General features: G+C 56.6%; 1 protein-coding gene across 1 annotated transcript in view; it reads left to right on the forward strand.

Annotated features, from left to right (window-relative positions):
* The window catches only part of ADAMTS10 (ADAM metallopeptidase with thrombospondin type 1 motif 10), a 93097-nt gene that overhangs the window by 3959 nt on the left and 66445 nt on the right, over positions 1-22693 (forward strand). Inside the window, exon 2 of the mRNA XM_071578194.1 lies at positions 21938-22693. This exon is cut by the window's right edge and continues 144 nt beyond it. The gene's annotated coding sequence lies outside the window, so the exon portion shown is untranslated. The remainder of the gene's footprint in view (positions 1-21937) is intronic.

A 22693-nucleotide genomic window follows, 5' to 3' on the forward strand; every position in this document is an offset into this window, starting at 1 on the left:
TCAGTCAGACCAGGAGATCCCAGTTTTGGGATCACTGCCAGGATGGAGAGGATCATCCAAACCCTCCTGGAGCTCTGGCAGCCTTGGGGCCGTGCCCACTGCCCTGGGGAGCCTGGTCAGTGCCCACCACCCTCTGGGGGAAGAACCTTTCCCTGAGATCCATCCCACCCTCCCTGGCACAGCTTCAGGCCATTCTGTGAGTCCTGCCCTGCACGAAGGAGATCCAGAGCTGGTTGCACGGAGGGTTCATGTTCTCACCCAGACCACCCACTTGGCTGTGTCACCAAATCACTTCTCCTTGGTTTGTCCTGCTGTGGAATAAAGCCAGAAACGTTCACCCCATAGGCAGGAGGCCACAGGGGTGGCCCTGCAGGGCTGAGCTGTGTGTTTGGGTTCTGCTCTCAGTGCTCTGTGGGGCTGGTGCTGCCTCAGGTTGAGTCTCAGCCCTGAGGATGCACAGAGCCAAGCAGGCAGTGAAGCAGGTACAGCCCATCAGGACAATCCACCTCTCTGGCCACCCAGAGCTCCTCTTCCTGTCTCTGCATCACCAGGATGCCACTTCTCTGAATGGTTCTGATTTCCAGGAAGGACAGTGAGGTCCAAACTGGCTTTGCTGTCTTAGGGTCCCACTCCACAGCTCCCTGCATTTCCTGCAAGCCCCTTCTGTAGTCCCCTGAGACAACCTGGGTGATCCTGATCTAATGTCAAGCTTAGCAGTGTTTAGAGAGTGGGGTGGGACCAGAGACCCCCTTGAGTCCCTTCCAACCCTACTTTGATTCAGCCCAGCAGGACCAAATCAGCCAAGGGGAGCTGGAGGTGGGCAATGCCATGGATCCCTTCCCCTGGACAGGACTGGGCTCTTGCTGGGTGCAGTAGGTGGTGCTGTGCCCAGCAGTGTCACAGTGGGAGAAAGAGCTGCTGATCCCTGTGCTCACTGCAGGTCCTGTGGGGCTTCTCACAGCCCCTCTGGGTAGGAGGACTCACCTCAGGTGCTCTTATTGGGAAGCTCAGGGGGGTTCTCCTGTCCCTGCAGCTCCAGCTGGATGCACGTGGGGTGGCAGGTGCTGAGAGGGGGTTTGTGGGGCCTTGCCCTCCCCTCCAGCACGTCCAGTCAGATGACCAGACATGTCTCTGTCAGAGGGTCTCAGCACAGCACTGCAGATGTTGCCCAGAGAAACTGTGGCTGCTCCATCTCTGGAAGTGTCCAAGATCAGGTTGGATGGGATTTGGAGCAACCTGGTGGAAGGTGTCCCTTCCCACGGCAGGAGGAAGGAGATGATCTTTGAGGTCCCTTCCAACCCAAACCACTCTGAGATTCTGTGATTCTTTGTTTGCTTGGGGTGTGGCCGTGCCCTCCAGCCAGGCTGATGAACAGTCACATTTAGGGGAGTGTGTGTGATCTGGGACAGGTCTTTGTCAGCTGTAACTGCACCAAACCTGCTGTTGCCTCAGCTGGGACACGCAGCCCCTTCCCCAGAGCAGATCCCTCCCGGACAGAGCCGCTGGTGGCTGCGCAGGTGAGCGGAGCTGAGTTTGGCACAGGAGGGTGTTTGTCTCTCTTCAAGCCCCATCTGTGCTGTGTTGTGCAAGCAGCGGCAGCGCCGGAGGGAGCTGCGGGTGCCAACCCTGCCAGGGTGGGCAAGGCTGGCTCTGCTTCCCTGCCTGCCCCGAGCCGGGAGCGCTCCTGGCCTTTCCCACACCCTGGAGCGCTTTCCTGGCATTCCAAGCGCAGCAGAGGGTGTTGCTCCGTGCTGGGAGGAGCAGGAGGAGCAGCAGGAGCACGGGGAGAGCTGCTTGTGTGGAGGCCCAGGAGATGTGGGTTCTCTCCTGGCTGTGCTGAACCCCACGGGGAAAAGGAGTAGTTCCCAAAGGCAGAAGGCAGCCACTGAGACATGGAGATGCCAGACATACAAACGGCTTTTGTGCATGGCATAGCCACAGGTATTGGCAGTGCCTGGTGGCACACAGGGCCCTGTGGGCATCAACCACAGACCTGCCTGCAGGGAGTGCTGTCCTCATGCAGGGAGTGTGTGCCCATGTGCAGTGTGTGCCCATGTGCACACAGTGTGTATCCATGTGCTGTGTGTATCCATGTGCTGTGTGTATCCATGTGCAGTGTGTGCCCATGTGCACACAGTGTATATCCATGTGCTGTGTGTATCCATGTGCAGTGGGATCCATGTGCAGTGTGATCCATGTGCAGTGGGATCCATGTGCAGTGTGTATCCATGTGCAGTGTGTATCCATGTGCAGTGTGTGTCCATGTGCAGTGGGATCCATGTGCAGTGTGTATCCATGTGCAGTGTGTCCATGTGCAGTGTGTGCCCATGTGCAGTGTGTATCCATGTGCTGTGTGTATCCATGTGCTGTGTGTGTCCATGTGCAGTGTGTGCCCATGTGCACAATGTGTATCCATGTGCTGTGTGATCCATGTGCTGTGTGTATCCATGTGCTGTGTGTATCCATGTGCACAGTGTGTATCCATGTGCAGTGTGATCCATGTGCTGTGTGTATCCATGTGCACAGTGTGTATCCATGTGCTGTGTGTATCCATGTGCACACAGTGTGTATTCATGTGCACAGTGTGTATCCATGTGCAGTGTGTGTCCATGTGCAGTGGGATCCATGTGCAGTGTGTATCCATGCACACAGTGTGATCCATGTGCTGTGTGTATCCATGTGCAGTGTGATCCATGTGCAATGTGTATCCATGTGCAGTGTGATCCATGTGCAGTGTGTATCCATGTGCAGTGTGTATCCATGCACACAGTGTGTATCCATGTGCAGTGTGATCCATGTGCAATGTGTATCCATGTGCAGTGTGATCCATGTGCTGTGTGTATCCATGTGCACAGTGTGTATCCATGTGCACAGTGTGTATCCATGTGCTGTGTGATCCATGTGCTGTGTGTATCCATGTGCACAGTGTGTATCCATGTGCACAGTGTGTATCCATGTGCAGTGTGTGTCCATGTGCAGTGTGATCCATGTGCTGTGTGTATCCATGTGCTGTGTGTATCCATGCACACAGTGTGTATCCATGTGCAGTGTGATCCATGTGCAATGTGTATCCATGTGCAGTGTGATCCATGTGTATCCATGTGCAGTGTGTATCCACGCACACAGTGTGATCCATGTGCTATGTGATCCATATGCTGTGTGATCCATGTTCTGTGTGTATCCCTGAGCACATCCTGTGTCTCCCCATGCACACCTGCACACAACCAGCTGCAGGAGTGCCCTGCATGCACGTGGGTGACCCGTGTGTCCTTCCATGCACGGCACATGCGTGTCCGGTGGGGCAGATGCGCTCTCTGTTAATGACTGCTTGGTCCTCTTCGTAATTGTGCTGCTTTGTGCCTGGCTGGAGCCAGCAAGGAGAGTGGTGGCAGAGGTCCAGCAAGTCTGGGTCACATGGAGCAGCTCCAGACTATTGCATAAGTCCCGTCTGAAAGTGGACCTGCTTGGTGGAGTCATCTCCTTAAAGCTAAAGAAGTCCAAGGCCAGGAGCTCTGGGTTGTTTGGTGCCCACCTTCCTTCTGCCTGGAGCTGGCTGGTTCAGCAGCTCCATCAGGGCTTACCCTGCTCATGCCCAACACCCCTCCCTGAGGATGATCCGAGCTGGCACTTCCCTCCAGCTCTCCTGCTGAGGACCTCCGAGCATTTTACCACACTTGGAGCAGTGCAGTGACCCCAGCAGCCAGATAGGGCCAGATCCTTATGTAACACAGAGATAGGATTTCCAGAAAGCAGAGCAGGCGGTGTCAGAGCGAGGTCGGTGCTCCCAGCTCTCCACTCACATGCCCTCACTCACTCACGGGCTTCTTCTAGTCCTTGGCTGGCAAAATTAAAGAGCCTGCTGGATTTTGGATGGGAGCAAGGGAATAATTCAGTCCTTTCCTCACCAAGTTCACTGAATGGACTTGACTGTAAAACAATTCTTGTGTTTTAGAAAAAAAACTACTCCCACACAGAGCTGGAGGGAGCCCAAGGCCCTGAGAAGTTGCTTGCACAAAGGGATGGAGGGTGTGCCCGGCTCGAGCACAGCAGGGCCCGGCCAGGGCGGCACAGAGAGCCTGGGAGAGGGAGCTGGTGGTCTGCAGGCAGGGAGGGTGTTCCCCTGGCACCCAGGCTGGCACCAAGGGGGCAGGGGGATGGACACCCTGGAGCAGACCCCTCACTTCTCAGGTTCAGATTGGCAGCGCCGCTCTGGATTGCCCACACTGCCGGTGGGCACCTTTGGATGGGATTGGATGTGGTTTTAGCAGTGTGAAAGCAGCATCTCTCCCCCTGGCAAGCTCTAAATTGGACCCCACAGTCACTGGGGTGGGTTCCTGCAACAAACTGTCCTCAGGGTGAGATGAAACAGCCCTTGGGAGCAAGGGGGGCTGCAGGAGTGGCATGGGACCCCTCTCAGCTCCATGGGTGCCAGCAAGGAAGGGATTGGTGTCAGGAACAACCCAAGCCATGGTGAGGGATCTGAAAGGGTTGCTGTGCAGGCAGCAGCTGCCCCGTGGCTGGAGGCTGCTGTGTGTTCTGCTGCACAGTGATAACTACATGTTTCTAATTCCTTGCTCGCTGTGCCCCCAGAGAGGCCACGCTTGGAGCAGCAAAGCAGATTACGGTTCAAGCTCTTGTTTTCTGTTCTGCAGACCTGTGACTTTAACCCATTTTTCACAGCTTGCAGATGCTCCCAGCAGTGACCTGAGCAGTTACTGCTGAGTTTTGTGGATTTAACCCATAATGCTACCCTAGAGCTGAGAAATGACTTCCCAGTGGAAGTCCTGTCGGGCTGGCAAGATGACTGCAAAAAGACTTCTGCCATCTGCAACTCAGCATGTTTTGGACTTGGCAGTCCAGCCAAGTGTTTTGTCAGGAGTCTCAGGACGTTCTCTTGCTGAAAGCTGGGGAGGTCTCAGGCAGCTTTGCATCCCCTCAGCCCATGCCATGGGAGGAGCAGGGTGATGGGCGAGCAGGGCTGTTTTACTCTGCCCTCAGAAACCTGCAGGAACGTGCCCAGAGCTGGGAGCTGGGGTGGTGGCTGTGCCCACGTAGAACACCCACCCACAGCCCCAGGGGGGCACAGAGGGTGACACCCCCTGGCCCAGCAAACCCACAACTGTGAGGGACCTGCCTCGTGCAGTCCCCAGGGGTGAGCAGGGTCAAGGTGAGTGGTGGGAGGGGTGTAGAAATGGGGAGAAGTGATTTAGGAGCAGTTTCAAGCATCACTGGGTGTCACGGGAGGGGATTGTCCCCCTCTGCTCTGAGCTGGGGCAGCCTCATGGGGAGTGCTGGGGCAGTTTGGAGGTCACAATGTCAGAAGGATCTAAAGCTGTTGGAGAGTGCCCAAAGGTGGGACACAGAGATGGGGAAGGGTCTGAGGAGCAGCTGAGGGCAATGGGCTTGTGCAGCTGGGACAGAGGACACTGAGGGGAGACTCCTCGGGGGCTGCAGCTCCTCCCGAGGGGAGGTGGAGGGGCAGGCACTGAGCTCTGCTCTGGGGCCAGGGACAGGACCCAGGGAATGGCTGGAGCTGTGCCAGGGGGTTGGGATGGATCTCAGGGAAAGGTTCTGCCCCCAGAGGGTGGTGGGCACTGACCAGGCTCCCCAGGGCAGTGGGCACGGCCCCAAGGCTGCCAGAGCTCCAGGAGGGTTTGGACAACACTCTGGGGGACAGGGTGGGATTGTTGGGGTGTCTGTGCAGGGCCAGGGGTTGGACTTGGTGATCCCTGTGGGTCCCTTTCAACCCTGGACATTCTGTGACTATGCACAAATCTTTAATTCTATGATTCTGTAGCACAAGTCTGAAGAGGAGCAGCTGAGGGAGCTGGGGGGGCTCAGCCTGGAGAAAAGGAGGCTCAGGGGGGAACCTTCTCACTCTCTAAACTCCTTGTCAGGAAGGTGGAGCCAGGTGGGAGTTGGTAACAAGTAATGGAACAAGAGGACACAGCCTCAAGTCGCCCCAGGAGAGGTTTAGATTGGATATTAGGGAAAATTTCTTCACTGAAAGAGTGAAAGCAAAATTCAGCTGAGAGTTTATGGTCAAAACTTGTGGGCCTCCATGAAGCAGCCACAGCAGGTGAGAAGGGGCTGTTTGGTCAGAAAACATGACTTTGGGATCAGCATCCAGGAGCTACGGGCACTGTGAGGTTTGTTGTGTGTCCATGGTGGGCAGGTGTTACCCCAGGCAGTTGGGAAGAGCCCACTGTGCAGGGCAAGGTGGGCAACCTGAAAAATCTGGCAGTGCTGCTGCCAAGTGTCCTTCATTGCACTGGCAGGGCCCCTGAGCCCATATCCCAGTCCCCACTGCATTTGTCTTGGTTCCCATCAAAAATAAAGCCAGTGGAGCAAATCATGTACTAATTGACAGGAAGCTCAACAGGAGCCACCAGTGTGCCCAGGTGGCCAAGAAGGCCAAGGGGATCCTGGCCTGGATCCAAACTAGCGTGGCCAGCAGGCCCAGGGCAGTGACCCTTCCCCTGGACTCTGCCTTGGGGAGGCCACACCTTGAGTGTTGTGTTCAGTTCTGGGCCCCTCAGTTGAGGCAAGAGATTGAGGGGCTGGAGCGGGGCCAGAGAAGAGCAACGAGGCTGGAGAAGGGACTGGAGGTGGCACTGAGTGTCCTCTGAAACACCTCCAGGGACAGAGAATCCACCAGGTCTTGATCCAACCCCACCGGGATCACCAGCCCAGGGCACGGAGTGCCAGAGTGATCCCAGTGGGGTTGGATCAAGGCTTGGACTTGATGAGCTCAGAGGTCTCTTCCAAGCCAAGTGAGAAGAGAAGAGCAACGAGGCTGGAGAAGGGACTGGAGCACAAGTGCTGTGGGGAGAGGCTGAGGGAGCTGGGGGTGTTGAGCCTGGAGAAGAGGAGGCTCAGAGGTGACCTCAGCACTGTCTGGAACTGCCTGAAGGGAAGTTCTGGCCAGCTGGGGCTTGGTCTCTTCTCCCAGGCACTCAGCAATAGGACAAGGGGGGCTCAAGCTCTGCCAGGAGAGGTTTAGATTGGATATCAGGTAGAAATTCTTTGCAGAGAGAGTGCTCAGGGCTTGGAATGGGCTGCCCAGAGAGGGGGTGGATTCCCCATCCCTGGAGGTTTTTCAGCTGAGCTTGGCCGTGGCACTGAGTGCCATGATCTGGTAAAGGGACTGGAGTTGGACCAAGGGTTGGCCTTGATGATCTCGAAGGTGTTCTCCAACCCAATCCATTCTATGATTCTATGTACTCACAGCTCTCCCCCACAATCACAAAGTTTGAACTGGTAGGACACATCCCAGGCTGGAGTGGCTGGAGGAGCAGAAATCCTGTGCTGGTCTTTGCAGGGGCTGCTCTTCATGGCCACGTGGCTGAAAAGCTGCTCAGCCCCTGGGAGGCTCAAGGGGGAGCTGGGGCTGAAGGTGACCACACTGTGGGGTGTGGCACCACAATAACCCCAGTGTGGTCACAGCGGGGCCAGGCCCCTGGTTTGGAGGGGGAAAAAAGTAACATTGAGGGCTGGTGATTTTCATTTATTCATTAACACACTCATTAAAATAATATAGCCCAGAAATGCTGTTGGGGTGAGGTGGTGCAGCTGTGAGGTCCTGCTCCCAACTGCTTTCCCAGGGCTTTCCCACTGCTCCCACTACTCTCTCTCTGTTCCCACTGCTTCCCAGTGCTCCCAGTGCTCCCACTGGGGTGTTGCTTCCACTTCTCCCCATGCTCCCACTGTTTCATCACTGCTCCCACCATTTCCATTACTCCCTCAATGTTCCCACTGCTCCCACCAGGGTGTTGCTTCCATTTCTCCCAGTGCTCCTACTGGGGTACTGCTCCCAGTTCTCCCAGTGCTCCCACTGGTTCCCAGTGCTCCCACTGAGTGTTGCTTCCATTTATCCCACTGCTCCCAGTGGAGTGTTGCTCCCACTGCTTTCTCACTGCTCCCATTATTTCCATTACTCTGTCACTGTTCCCACTTCTCCCACAGCTTCCCAGTGCTCCCACTGGCGAGTTGCTTCCACTTCTCCCAGTGCTCCCACTGGGGTGTTGCTTCCACTTCTCCCAGTGCTCCCACTGGGGAGTTGCTTCCACTTCTCCCAGTGCTCCCACTGGGGAGTTGCTTCCACTTCTCCCAGTGCTCCCACTGGGGTGTTGCTTCCACTTCTCCCAGTGCTCCCACTGGGGTGTTGCTTCCACTTCTCCCAGTGCTCCCACTGGGGTGTTGCTCCCAGTGCTCCCCACTGCTTCCCAGTGCTCCCATTCCTCCTACTGGGGTGTTGCTTCCACTTCTCCCAGTGCTCCCACTGGGGTGCTGCTCCCAGTGCTTCTCACTGCTTCCCAGTGCACCCAGTGCTCCCACTTGGGTGTTGCTCCCGCTGCTCCCAGTGCTCTTGCTGCTTTCTCATTGCTCCCACTGTTTCCATTATTCTCTCACTGTTCCCACTTCTCCCACTACTTCCCAGTGCTCCCATTGCTCTTACTGGGGTGTTGCTTCCACTGCTCCCAGTGCTCCCCACTGCTTCCCAGTGCTCCTGCTGCTCCCACTGGGGTGTTGCTTCCACTGCTCCCAGTGCTCCCCTTGCTTCCCAGTGCTCCCATTTCTCCCACTGCTCCCACTGAGGTGTCGCTCCCAGTGCTCCCACCACACTCTCACTGTTCCCACTGTTTCCATTACTCTCCCACTGTTCCCACTGCTCCCACTTCTCCCAGTGCTCCCACTGCTCCCACCACACTCTCACTGTTCCCACTGTTTCCATTACTCTCCCACTGTTCCCACTGCTCCCACTTCTCCCAGTGCTCCCACTGCTCCCACTGCTCCCAGTGCTCCCAGTGCTCCCACCACACTCTCACTGTTCCCACTGTTTCCATTACTCTCCCACTGTCCCCACTGCTCCCACTTCTCCCAGTGCTCCCACTGCTCCCACTTCTCCCAGTGCTCCCACTGCTCCCAGCCACTGCATGTCTGGCAGATGTCACTGGAAGGGCTTGTTGGGGGGGTTGCACTGCAAGTATTTCCTCCCACCGGGGCAAGCTGGAAGCAGAAGTCTGTGTTTGTATTTATTTCTCCCTAAAGAAAAGAGGGGGGAAAAAAGGAAAAGGACACCTGAGCTCATAATTTGCAAAAGTTGGATGAGAAACCTGGAAGCCGCCGGGCGCTGCATCTTTAAAAGCAGTTAAATTCCTCTTCCCTGCACTAGGAGGCACCTTGAACCTTCCTCTTGGCCCCGAGCAGGGCCCATCTGCTTCCTATTACCTTCCCGTGGCGCTGCCTCTGGAGCGGCCAAGGAGCTTCGCTTTCAGGGAATTCTGTCTGCAGCCCCGAGGTAGAAATTAGGAACAGTTGTCATCTGCTTCGCTCTTTTTTTTGTTCCCTCTTTTCTCTTTTTACTTGGATTTTAACCCCCTTCCACAGCCCTTTCCATCTCGGCGAGTTTTTGGGATGGGAAGGAGAGGCATCCACGCTGGCACCGGTGCCACCATCCCTCGTCCCGCCCTGCCCGCGGGTTCACGCGGCGAAAGTGCCCTTGGCACAGCGAACCGGCAGCGTCAGCCGCTCCCGCCGCGCCTGCCAAGGACAGCGAATTCCTTGGGAAGGAGCGAGCGGGAAGCGGCCCAAGCGAGGGAGGCACGAGACCGGAGAGGTCACGCCGTGCCCTGAGATGTGCCCATGGGCCCCCCGTGCCCCGCTGCCCCCCGGGAGGGGGTCTGTGCTCCTTGGGATTATCCTCTCGCTGGGATGTGAGGTTATGGAAAACTTTATGGGCGGCCGCAGAGCGTCCGGCTGTGCCCTCCTTGCTCCGGGTTGCCGGGCACGGGCACACCGGGCTCTCGGAGGGGATGCCCCGCTGGGCAGGGGCCGTGTTTGCCCCGCTGGGCTGGGAGCCGAGCCCTTCCCCCAGCGCGGCTCGCAGGAATTCCGCAGCTGCAATTCCTGATCCTGCTGCTTTTCCAAAAGCGCCTCCTTCCCCCAAGGTCAAGGCTCGGGGTCTTGGCGCTCGCGGGGCCCTCCTGGCTCCTGCTCCGCGGGGTGCAGGGGAAGGGCACGGGGCACACCAGGGCACCGCTCCCGGCTCCTGCTCCGCGGGATGCAGGGGAAGGGCACGGGGCACACCAGGGCACAGCTCCCGGCTCCGAGGGATGCAGGGGAAGGGCACGGGGCACACCAGGGCACCGCTCCCCGCTCCTGCTCCGCGGGATGCAGGGGAAGGGCACGGGCACACCAGGGCACCGCTCCCCGCTCCTGCTCCGCGGGATGCAGGGGAAGGGCACGGGCACACCAGGGCACCGCTCCCGGCTCCGAGGGATGCAGGGGAAGGGAACGGGGCACACCAGGGCACCCCTCCTGGCTCCTGTGCTGCGGGATGATGCAGGGGAAGGGCACGGGGCAGGGGGCACACCAGGGCACCGCTCCCGCCTCCTGCTCCGCGGGATGCAGGGGAAGGGCACGGGCACACCAGGGCACCGCTCCCGGCTCCGAGGGATGCAGGGGAAGGGAACAGGGCACACCAGGGCACCCCTCCTGGCTCCTGTGCTGCGGGATGATGCAGGGGAAGGGCACGGGGCAGGGAGCACACCAGGGCACCGCTCCCGCCTCCTGCTCCGCGGGATGCAGGGGAAGGGCACGGGGCACACCAGGGCACCGCTCCTGGCTCCGAGGGATGCAGGGGAAGGGCACGGGGCACACCAGGGCACCGCTCCCGGCTCCGAGGGATGCAGGGGAAGGGCACGGGGCACACCAGGGCACCGCTCCCGGCTCCGAGGGATGCAGGGAAAGGGCACGGGGCACACCAGGGCACCGCTCCCACCTCCTGCTCCGCGGGATGCAGGGGAAGGGCACGGGCACACCAGGGCACCGCTCCCGGCTCCTGCTCCGCGGGATGCAGGGGAAGGGCATGGGCACATCAGGGCACCGCTCCTGGCTCCGAGGGATGCAGGGGAAGGGCACGGGGCACACCAGGGCACCGCTCCTGGTTCCTGTGCTGCGGGATGCAGGGGAAGGGCACGGGCACACCAGGGCACCGCTCCCGGCTCCGCGGGATGCAGGGGAAGGGCACGGGGCACACCAGGGCACCGCTCCTGGTTCCTGTGCTGCGGGCTGCAGGGGAAGGGCACAGACACACCAGGGCACCCCTCCCGGCTCCTGCTCCATGGGATGCAGAGGAAGGGCACGGGGCACACCAGGGCACCCCTCCCGGCTCCTGCTCCGCGGGCTGCAGGGGAAGGGCACGGGGCAGGGGGCACACTCCCAGCTCACAGACAAGTGCAGGAAGGACAGGAAAAACAGCCTTGAGGAAGCAGTTCAAGGGCTGGAAAACAAGGAAAATGAGCAGTGTGAAGCCCAGGAGAAAATATTCTGTCGGCGGCCCTTGGAGCAGGGACAGGATTTAAAGGCTGGAATCTTGAGCTTTAGTAGATGCTGAAAAATGCTGACTTAGAAGAGGCTCCAGCACAGCAGAGTTTCCTTCTGCCATCCCTGTTTTCCAGCTCACTTCCCACAGCCCTGGGGGAATGGGCACAGAGCAGCACCCAGACTGGGCAGTGCCATGCTGTGGCCATGGCTCTGCCCTCTGTGCCACAGCCTGGGGGTGCTGCTGGGGGGCCAGTTGGCCATTAGCCAGCAGTGCCCTGGCAGCCAGGAGGGCCAAGCCTGTCCTGGAGGGGGCATCAGGCCCAGCATCACCAGATGGGCAAGGAGGGGGATTGTCCCACTCTGCTCTGAGCTGGGGTGGCCTCACCTGCAATGTTGGGGCAGGTTTGGGCACAACAATGTAAGGAAGGACACGAAGCCATCAGAGAGTGTCCAAAGGAGGGCAGTGAAGATGGGGAAGGGCCTGGAGGGGCAGCGTGGGAGGGCACTGAGGGCACTGGGTGTGTTCAGCTGGAGAGGAGACTGAGGGGAGACCTCATTGAAGGGACAACGTCCTGGGGAGGGGCAGAGGAGGGGCAGGCACTGAGCTCTGCTCTGTGGGGACCAGGGACAGGACCCAGGGAATGGCTGGAGCTGTGCCAGAGGGTTGGGATGGATCTCAGGGAAAGGTCCTTCCCCCAGAGGGTGGTGGGCACTGACCAGGCTCCCCAGGGCAGTGGGCACAGCCCCAAGGCTGCCAGAGCTCCAGGAGGGTTTGGATGATCCTCTTGGGGACAGGGTGTGACCCTTGGGGATGGGGCTGTGCAGGTCTAAGGGCTGGACTGGATGACCCTTGTGGGTCCCTTCCAACCCAGCATATTCTGTGATTCTGTGGTTCTGTGACACTGCAGATGTTGCTGCCACCAGTTGGATGTGTCCTCACGGACCTGATCTTGGCATCCAGGGCAGAATTCCTGCCCAAGCCTCTTCCCTCCCTTGGCTGCTTCCCTGTACCTGTCACAGGGAAAAACAGCAGCCCAGGATGAGACTTATTTTTTCCCTTCTCAGGCAGTTGCTTCTCATGGTGGCTCAGGGGATGCACAAATTTCAAGGCCACTGTCGTGGTGTGTCCAGGCTTTGCAGAAGAAAACCTGGCAAGTGGTCCCAGGTGTGACTGGGCAGAGCAACCCAAGACCTCACTGATGGTCTTTGACCATTTTAAACCGTAAATAAGCAGCTAAAAATCGTAGTATTTAAAATATGCAAGTGGAAATTGTGACTGAAAGCTGCAGGTTTCATCCTCCCAGTGTTTATGTCTAGTAAGGAAAAGTCCTTAACTTCAATTAATGGCTTTGAGCTGAAAGGGGGGAGATTTAGGTTAGATATTAGGAAGAAATTCTTCCCTGTGAGGGTGGGCAGGCCCTGGCACAGGTTGGGCAGAGAAGCTGTGGCTGCCCCAGCCCTGGGAGTGTCCAAGGCCAGGCTGGACAGGGCTTGGAGCAACCTGGGCTGGTGGGAGGTGGCAGGGGGTGGGACTGGGTGGACTTTAAGGCCCCTCCCAACCCAAATCATGATTCCTGTGGTAATTACTGGGGCAAGAATCATCTTTCAGATCTCCTCTTGCATCTGTGTCCTGGGATGGGTGTCATTCCAAGCCCCCACAACACAAACAGCACTAATTGCAGAGTGAAGATGGGAAAACAGAAGTAGAAATAAGTTTTCAGGTTTTCAGACTCCCCTGAGGACAGGAGGTGATGAGGAGCATGACAGAGCCCAGGAGGAGCCTCTGTCCTGCCCTGTGCTCCAGTCAGTTGTCAGCCTTTCCTGTTTAAAACACACGACAGCAGAGCAAGGCAGGGGCTAATGGTTATTCCAAGAGTTTCCTTACTGGGATGAGGACCACACACATGCCCATGGCTGTTGAACACCTTTACAAGGAGCACCTTCCTCCCATCTCCAGCCAAGTCTCCTCTTCCCAGCAGCTCAGGAGTGTCTCTCCTGCCTTTCCCAGCCATGCTCCAGCAAGTCAGACCTCAGTATATTTTTATTTCTCTGCCATGGAATCATAGAATGGATTGGGTTGGAAAAGACCTCTGAGATCATCAAGTCCAACCCTTGGTCCAACTCCAGTCCCTTTACCAGATCATGGCACTCAGTGCCACAGCCAAGCTCAGCTGAAAAACCTCCAGGGCTGGGGAATCCACCCCCTCTCTGGGCAGCCCATTCCAATCCCTGAGCACTCTCTCTGCAAAGAATTTCTTTCTCATCTCCAACTTCAATTTCCCCTGGCAGAGCTTGAGCCCCCCTTGTCCTATTGCTGAGTGCCTGGGAGAAGAGACCAACCCCCAGCTGGCCAGAACTTCCCTTCAGGCAGTTCCAGACAGTGCTGAGGTCACCTCTGAGCCTCCTCTTCTCCAGGCTCAACACCCCCAGCTCCCTCAGCCTCTCCCCACAGCACTTGTGCTCCAGTCCCTTCTCCAGCCTCGTTGCTCTTCTCACTTGGCTTGGAAGAGACCTCTGAGCTCATCAAGTCCAAGCCTTGATCCAACCCCACTGGGATCACTCTGGCACTCCATGCCCTGGGCTGCTGATCCCAGTGGGGTTGGATCAAGACCTGGTGGATTCTCTGTCCCTGGAGGTGTTTCAGAGGACACTCAGTGCCACCTCCAGTCCCTTCTCCAGCCTCGTTGCTCTTCTCTGGCCCCGCTCCAGCCCCTCAATCTCTTGCCTCAACTGAGGGGCCCAGAACTGAACACAACACTCAAGGTGTGGCCTCCCCAAGGCAGAGTCCAGGGGAAGGGTCACTGCCCTGGGCCTGCTGGCCACGCTAGTTTGGATCCAGGCCAGGATCCCCTTGGCCTTCTTGGCCACCTGGGCACACTGGTGGCTCCTGTTGAGCTTCCTGTCCCTCAGTCCCCCCAGGTCCCTCTGCCTGGCTGCTCTCCAGCCACTCTGTGCCCAGCCTGGAGCGCTGCAGGGCTTGGGGTGGCCAAAGGGCAGGACCTGCACTTGGCCTTGCTGAACTTCATCCCATTGGGATCAGCCCATCCCTCAAGTCTATCCAGCTCAGGAGGGTCTCTCCTGCCTTTCCCAGCCGTGCTCCAGCAAGTCAGATCTCAGTATATTTTTATTTCTCTGCCATCTTTGCAGGGAGGTTTGTGTTTTGCTGCAGCTCTGCTCAGATATTTGGGATTCTCTGGGGCAGGGCAGCTCTGCTCAGATATTTGGGATTCTCTGGAGTTGGGGCAGCTCTGCTCAGATATTTGGGATTCTCTGGAGCAGGGGGCACTGCTCAGATATTTGGGATTCTGTGGAGCAGGGGGCACTGCTCAGATATTTGGGATTTTCTGGAGCAGGGCAGCTCGGCTCAGATATTTGGGATTCTCTGGGGCAGTGGCAGCTCTGCTCAGATATTTGGGATTCTGTGGAGCAAGGGGCACTGCTCAGATATTTGGGATTCTGTGGGGCAGGGCAGCTCTGCTCAGATATTTGGGATTCTCTGGAGCAGGGGGCACTGCTCAGATATTTGGGATTCTCTGGAGTGGGGCAGCACTGCTCAGATATTTGGGATTCTCTGGGGCAGGGCAGCTCTGCTCAGATATTTGGGATTCTCTGGGGCAGGGCAGCTCTGCTCAGATATTTGGGATTCTCTGGAGCAGGGGGCACTGCTCAGATATTTGGGATTCTGTGGAGCAGGGCAGCTCTGCTCAGATATTTGGGATTCTCTGGGGCAGGGGGCACTGCTCAGATATTTGGGATTCTCTGGGGTAGGGCAGCTCTGCTCAGATATTTGGGATTCTCTGGAGCAGGGGGCACTGCTCAGATATTTGGGATTCTCTGGGGCAGCTCTGCTCAGATATTTGGGATTCTCTGGAGTTGGGGCAGCTCTGCTCAGATATTTGGGATTCTCTGGAGCAGCTCTGCTCAGATATTTGGGATTCTCTGGGGCAAGGCAGCTCTGCTGAGATATTTGGGATTCTCTGGAGCAGCTCTGCTCAGATATTTGGGATTCTGTGGAGCAGGGGGCACTGCTCAGATATTTGGGATTCTCTGGAGTGGGGCAGCTCTGCTGAGATATTTGGGATTCTCTGGAGCAGGGGGCACTGCTCAGATATTTGGGATTCTCTGGAGCAGGGGGCACTGCTCAGATATTTGGGATTCTCTGGAGTGGGGCAGCTCTGCTCAGATATTTGGAATTCTCTGGAGTGGGGCAGCTCTGCTCAGATATTTGGGATTCTCTGGAGTGGGGCAACTCTGCTCAGATATTTGGAATTCTCTGGAGTGGGGCAGCTCTGCTCAGATATTTGGGATTCTCTGGGGCAGGGGGCAATGCTCAGATATTTGGGATTCTCTGGAGCAGGGGGCACTGCTCAGATATTTGGGATTCTCTGGGGCAGGGGCAGCTCTGCTCAGATATTTGGGATTCTCTGGAGCAGGGGCAGCTCTGCTGAGATATTTGGGATTCTCTGGAGCAGCTCTGCTCAGATATTTGGGATTCTGTGGGGCTGGGCAGCTCTGCTCAGATATTTGGGATTCTCTGGAGCAGGGGGCACTGCTCAGATATTTGGGATTCTCTGGAGTGGGGCAGCTCTGCTCAGATATTTGGGATTCTCTGGAGTGGGGCAGCTCTGCTCAGATATTTGGGATTCTCTGGAGCAGGGCAGCTCTGCTCAGATATTTGGGATTCTCTGGAGTGGGGCAGCTCTGCTCAGATATTTGGGATTCTCTGGAGTGGGGCAGCTCTGCTCAGATATTTGGGATTCTCTGGGGCAGGGCAGCTCTGCTCAGATATTTGGGATTCTGTGGAGCAGGGCAGCTCTGCTCAGATATTTGGGATTCTGTGGAGCAGGGGCAGCTCTGCTCAGATATTTGGGATTCTCTGGAGCAGGGGGCACTGATCAGATATTTGGGATTCTCTGGAGTGGGGCAGCTCTGCTCAGATATTTGGGATTCTCTGGGGCAGGGCAGCTCTGCTCAGGTATTTGGGATTCTCTGGAGTTGGGGCACTGCTCTGGTCAGATATTTGGGATTCTGTGGAGCAGGGCAGCACTGTTCAGATATTTGGGATTCTCTGGGGCAGGGGGCACTGCTCAGATATTTGGGATTCTGCGGGGCAGGGCAGCTCTGCTCAGATATTTGGGATTCTGCGGGGCAGGGCAGCTCTGCTCAGATATTTGGGATTCTCTGGGGCAGGGCAGCTCTGCTCAGATATTTGGGATTCTCTGGAGCAGCTCTGCTCAGATATTTGGGATTCTGTGGAGCAGGGGGCAATGCTCAGATATTTGGGATTCTCTGGAGTGGGGCAGCTCTGCTCAGATATTTGGGATTCTCTGGGGCAAGGCAGCTCTGCTCAGATATTTGGGATTCTCTGGAGCAGGGGGCACTGATCAGATATTTGGGATTCTCTGGAGCAGGGGGCACTGATCAGATATTTGGGATTCTCTGGAGCAGGGGGCACTGCTCAGATATTTGGGATTCTCTGGGGCAGGGCAGCTCTGCTCAGATATTTGGGATTCTCTGGGGCAGGGCAGCTCTGCTCAGATATTTGGGATTCTCTGGGGCAGGGCAGCTCTGCTCAGATATTTGGGATTCTCTGGAGCAGGGGGCACTGCTCAGATATTTGGGATTCTCTGGGGCACTGATCAGATATTTGGGATTCTCTGGAGTTGGGGCAGCTCTGCTGAGATATTTGGGATTCTCTGGAGCAGGGCAGCACTGCTCAGATATTTGGGATTCTCTGGAGCAGGGGGCACTGCTCAGATATTTGGGATTCTCTGGAGCAGGGGGCACTGCTCAGATATTTGGGATTCTCTGGAGCAGGGCAGCTCTGCTCAGATATTTGGGATTCTGTGGAGCAGGGGCAGCTCTGCTCAGATATTTGGGATTCTGTGGGGCAGGGCAGCTCTGCTCAGATATTTGGGATTCTCTGGGGCAGCTCTGCTCAGATATTTGGGATTCTCTGGGGCAGGGCAGCTCTGCTCAGATATTTGGGATTCTCTGGGGCAGCTCTGCTCAGATATTTGGGATTCTCTGGGGCAGGGTAGCTCTGCTCAGGTATTTGGGATTCTCTGGAGCAGGGCAGCTCTGCTCAGGTTTTTGGGATTCTGTGGAGCAGGGGGCACTGCTCAGATATTTGGGATTCTCTGGAGTGGGGCAGCTCTGCTCAGATATTTGGGATTCTCTGGAGCCGGGGGCACTGCTCAGATATTTGGGATTCTCTGGAGCAGGGCAGCACTGCTCAGATATTTGGGATTCTGTGGAGCAGGGCAGCTCTGCTCAGATATTTGGGATTCTGTGGAGCAGGGCAGCACTGTTCAGATATTTGGGATTCTCTGGAGCCGGGGGCACCGCTCAGATATTTGGGATTCTCTGGGGCAGGGCAGCTCTGCTCAGATATTTGGGATTCTCTGGAGCCGGGGGCACTGCTCAGATATTTGGGATTCTCTGGGGCAGGGCAGCTCTGCTCAGGTATTTGGGATTCTGTGGAGCAGGGGGCACTGCTCAGATATTTGGAATTCTCTGGGGCAGGGCAGCTCTGCTCAGATATTTGGGATTCTCTGGGGCAGGGGGCACTGCTCAGATATTTGGGATTCTGTGGAGCAGGGGGCACTGCTCAGATATTTGGGATTCTCTGGAGCAGGGGCAGCTCTGCTCAGATATTTGGGATTCTCTGGAGCAGGGGCAGCTCTGCTGAGATATTTGGGATTCTGTGGAGCAGGGGGCACTGCTCAGATATTTGGGATTCTCTGGAGCAGGGGGCAATGCTCAGATATTTGGGATTCTCTGGGGCAGGGGGCAATGCTCAGATATTTGGGATTCTCTGGAGCAGGGGGCAATGCTCAGATATTTGGGATTCTCTGAAGCAGGGCAGCTCTGCTCAGATATTTGGGATTCTGTGGAGCAGGGGCAGCTCTGCTGAGATATTTGGGATTCTCTGGGGCAGGGGGAACTGCTCAGATATTTGGAATTCTCTGGAGTGGGGCAGCTCTGCTCAGATATTTGGGATTCTGTGGAGCAGGGGGCACTGCTCAGATATTTGGGATTCTCTGGAGCAGGGGGCACTGCTCAGATATTTGGAATTCTCTGGAGTGGGGCAGCTCTGCTCAGATATTTGGGATTCTCTGGAGCAGGGGGCAATGCTCAGATATTTGGGATTCTGTGAAGCAGGGGCAGCTCTGCTCAGATATTTGGGATTCTCTGGGGCAGGGCAGCTCTGCTCAGATATTTGGGATTCTCTGGAGCAGGGGCAGCTCTGCTCAGATATTTGGGATTCTCTGGAGCAGGGGCAGCTCTGCTGAGATATTTGGGATTCTCTGGAGCAGCCCTGCTCAGATATTTGGGATTCTGTGGGGCTGGGCAGCTCTGCTCAGATATTTGGGATTCTCTGGGGCTGGGCAGCTCTGCTCAGATATTTGGGATTCTCTGGAGCAGGGCAGCTCTGCTCAGATATTTGGGATTCTGTGGAGCAGGGGGCACTGCTCAGATATTTGGGATTCTCTGGGGCAGGGCAGCTCTGCTCAGATATTTGGGATTCTCTGGAGCAGGGGGCACCGCTCAGATATTTGGGATTCTCTGGGGCAGAGCAGCTCTGCTCAGATATTTGGGATTCTCTGGAGCAGGACAGCTCTGCTCAGATATTTGGGATTCTGTGGAGCAGGGGGAGCTCTGCTCAGATATTTGGGATTCTCTGGAGCAGGGGGCACTGCTCACATATTTGGGATTCTCTGGAGTGGGACAGCTCTGCTCAGATATTTGGGATTCTCTGGAGCAGGGGGCACTGCTCAGATATTTGGGATTCTGTGGGGCAGGGCAGCTCTGCTCAGATATTTGGGATTCTCTGGGGTAGGGCAGCTCTGCTCAGATATTTGGGATTCTCTGGGGCAGGGCAGCTCTGCTCAGATATTTGGGATTCTGTGGAGCAGGGGGCACTGCTCAGATATTTGGGATTCTCTGGGGCAGCTCTGCTCAGATATTTGGGATTCTCTGGAGTTGGGGCAGCTCTGCTGAGATATTTGGGATTCTCTGGAGCAGGGCAGCACTGCTCAGATATTTGGGATTCTCTGGGGCAGGGCAGCTCTGCTCAGATATTTGGGATTCTCTGGAGCAGGACAGCTCTGCTCAGATATTTGGGATTCTCTGGAGTGGGGCAGCTCTGCTCAGGTATTTGGGATTCTCTGGGGCAAGGCAGCTCTGCTCAGATATTTGGGATTCTCTGGAGCAGGACAGCTCTGCTCAGATATTTGGGATTCTCTGGAGCAGGGGGCACTGCTCAGATATTTGGGATTCTGTGGGGCAGGGCAGCTCTGCTCAGATATTTGGGATTCTCTGGAGTGGGGCAGCTCTGCTCAGATATTTGGGATTCTCTGGGGCAGGGCAGCTCTGCTCAGATATTTGGGATTCTGCGGGGCAGGGCAGCTCTGCTCAGATATTTGGGATTCTCTGGAGCAAGGCAGCTCTGCTCAGATATTTGGGATTCTCTGGAATGGGGCAGCTCTGCTCAGATATTTGGGATTCTGTGGAGCAGGGGCAGCTCTGCTCAGATATTTGGGATTCTGTGGAGCAGGGGGCACTGCTCAGATATTTGGGATTCTCTGGGGCAGGGCAGCTCTGCTCAGATATTTGGGATTCTCTGGGGCAGGGCAGCTCTGCTCAGATATTTGGGATTCTCTGGGGCAGGGCAGCTCTGCTCAGATATTTGGGATTCTCTGGAGCAGCCCTGCTCAGATATTTGGGATTCTGTGGGGCAGGGCAGCTCTGCTCAGATATTTGGGATTCTCTGGAGCAGGGCAGCTCTGCTCAGATATTTGGGATTCTCTGGAGTTGGGGCAGCTCTGCTCAGATATTTGGGATTCTCTGGAGTGGGGCAGCTCTGCTCAGATATTTGGGATTCTCTGGGGCAGGGCAGCTCTGCTCAGATATTTGGGATTCTGTGGAGGAGGGGCAGCTCTGCTCAGATATTTGGGATTCTCTGGAGCCGGGGGCACTGCTCAGATATTTGGGATTCTGTGGAGTGGGGCAGCTCTGCTCAGGTATTTGGGATTCTGTGGAGCAGGGGGCACTGATCAGATATTTGGGATTCTCTGGAGTGGGGCAGCTCCGCTCAGATATTTGGGATTCTCCGGTGAGGTACGTGCCGTATTCCTCACATACGTCACCGAATAGCTGGAGAGAAACAAAACCCCACTGGCTTTCCACCACTCTCCAGCACCATGTGAGTTTGTGTAATTGCCTCAGACCGAGTGGAAATGACCCTCAAGCCAAAAAGCTTTCACTGAAGCAATTAGCAAACCATTTTAAATAACAAATGCAATTGGAATCTCAGGATCCATTTGTGGATGGGGCTGAGGGTGAGTTCCCTGAATGGCTCCTTTGTTTTCCATCGCTTTTTCAGGTGTAGCCAATACACTCTGGGAGCAAGTGCTCTTCCCTCGGTGCAGTGACAGGCATTAAAGTGTGTTTTAATTCCAGGGAAAACAGGAGAGAGGATTTCTGTGTTGCTGCTGTTGTTTTTTTCCTGCTCTCCTTTCAGAGATCAGGTAACCCAGATCAGGTCACTCTTTGGTCTGTGCTTCCTCGTGGGTGTTGCCTCAGGACAAAGGGTTCCCATTGATTCTGAGCTCCTTTCCTCAGGTAGAAGGGATATTCCAGGCCTGCCAGAGCAGTGCTGGGAGAGCCCCTGGGTGTGCCTGGAGCAGGACAACGTGGCTCTGCAGTGCTGTGAGCTCGTGTGGTTTGTTGTAGCTGCCTTCGCTTCCCATCCTCTCCTCCTCTTCTGCTCCCTTTCCATCTCACTCCTCCCTTCTTGGAGACTGGGCTTTCCTCATTCCTGCACCCCGTGTTCTCCCTTGTATCCTTCTCCTCCATCCTTGTCATTCCCATTCAAGCCTTTCCTCATTCCTGCACCCCGTGTTCTCCCTTGTATCCTTCTCCTCCATCCTTGTCACTCCCATTCAAGCCTTTCCTCATTCCTGCACCCCGTGTTCTCCCTTGTATCCTTCTCCTCCATCCTTGTCACTCCCATTCAAGCCTTTCCTCATTCTTGCACCCCATGTTCTCCCTCGCATCCTTCTCCTCTATCCTTTGACTCTCCCTTTGTCTCTCCCATTCAAGGCTTTCCTCATTTTTCCATGTTCTCCTTTGTCTCCTTCTCCTCCATTCTGTGTCTCTCCCATTTGAGCCTTTCCTCATTCCTGCACCCTAAGTTAGCCCTTGTATCCTTCTGCCCCATCCTTTGTCTCCCATTTGAGCCTTTCCTCATTCTCCCATGTTCTCTCTCCTGTCCTTCTCCTCTATCCTTTGTCTTTCCCTTTGTCTCCCATTTGAGCCTTTCCTCATTCTCCCATGTTCTCCCTGGTATCCTTTTCCCCCATCCTTTGTCTCCCATTTGAGCCTTTCCCCATTCCTGCCCCCCATCTTCTCCCTTGGATCCTTCTCCATCCTTTGGCTCTCCCATTGAAGGCTTTCCTCATTCCTGCACTCCATGTTCTCCCTGGTGTCCTTGTCCATCCTTTGTCTCTCCCATTTGAACCTTTCCTCATTCTCCCATGTTCTCCCTCGTGTCCTCCTCCCCCATCCCTTGTCTCCCCACTCACTCACCCCCTCTCCTCCACAGGGGCGATGCCTGAGGTTCGGGTCAGCCCGTGCTGAGCCCTCTGTGGTGGCCCAGGACCCTGCTGTGGTGGCTCAGGACCTTGCTGTGGTGGTCCAGGACCCTGCTCTGGTGGCCCAGGACCCTGCTGTGGTGACCCAGAACCCTGCTGTGGTGGCTCAGGACCTTGCTGTGGTGACCCAGGACCCTGCTCTGGTGGCCCAGGACCCTGCTGTGGTGACCCAGAACCCTGCTGTGGTGAGCCAGGACCCTGCTGTGGTGGTCCAGGACCCTGCTGTGGTGACCCAGGACCCTGCTGTGGTGGTCCAGGACCCTGCTGTGGTGGTCCAGGACCCTGCTGTGGTGACCCAGGACCCTGCTGTGGTGACCCAGGACCCTGCTGTGGTGACCCAGGACCCTGCTGTGGTGGCCCAGGACCCTGCTGTGGTGGTCCAGGACCCTGCTGTGGTGACCCAGAACCCTGCTGTGGTGACCCAGGACCCTGCTGTGGTGCCCAGGACCCTGCTGTGGTGACCCAGGACCTTGCTGTGGTGACCCAGGACCCTGCTGTGGTGACCCAGGACCCTGCTGTGGTGGCCCAGGACCCTGCTGTGGTGACCCAGGACCCTGCTGTGGTGGCTCAGGACCTTGCTGTGGTGACCCAGGACCCTGCAGGGACCCTCCAGCCTCGCAGCCCCGGGCACAGCACAAGGATGCCTGCGGAGGGACCGAGCACTCCTGTCTCCACATAAGCAGTGCCCGAGGGAGAGACATGTTGGG

The sequence above is a fragment of the Pithys albifrons genome, chromosome 27 (assembly GCF_047495875.1).
Source record: "Pithys albifrons albifrons isolate INPA30051 chromosome 27, PitAlb_v1, whole genome shotgun sequence".
NCBI lineage: Eukaryota > Metazoa > Chordata > Aves > Passeriformes > Thamnophilidae > Pithys > Pithys albifrons.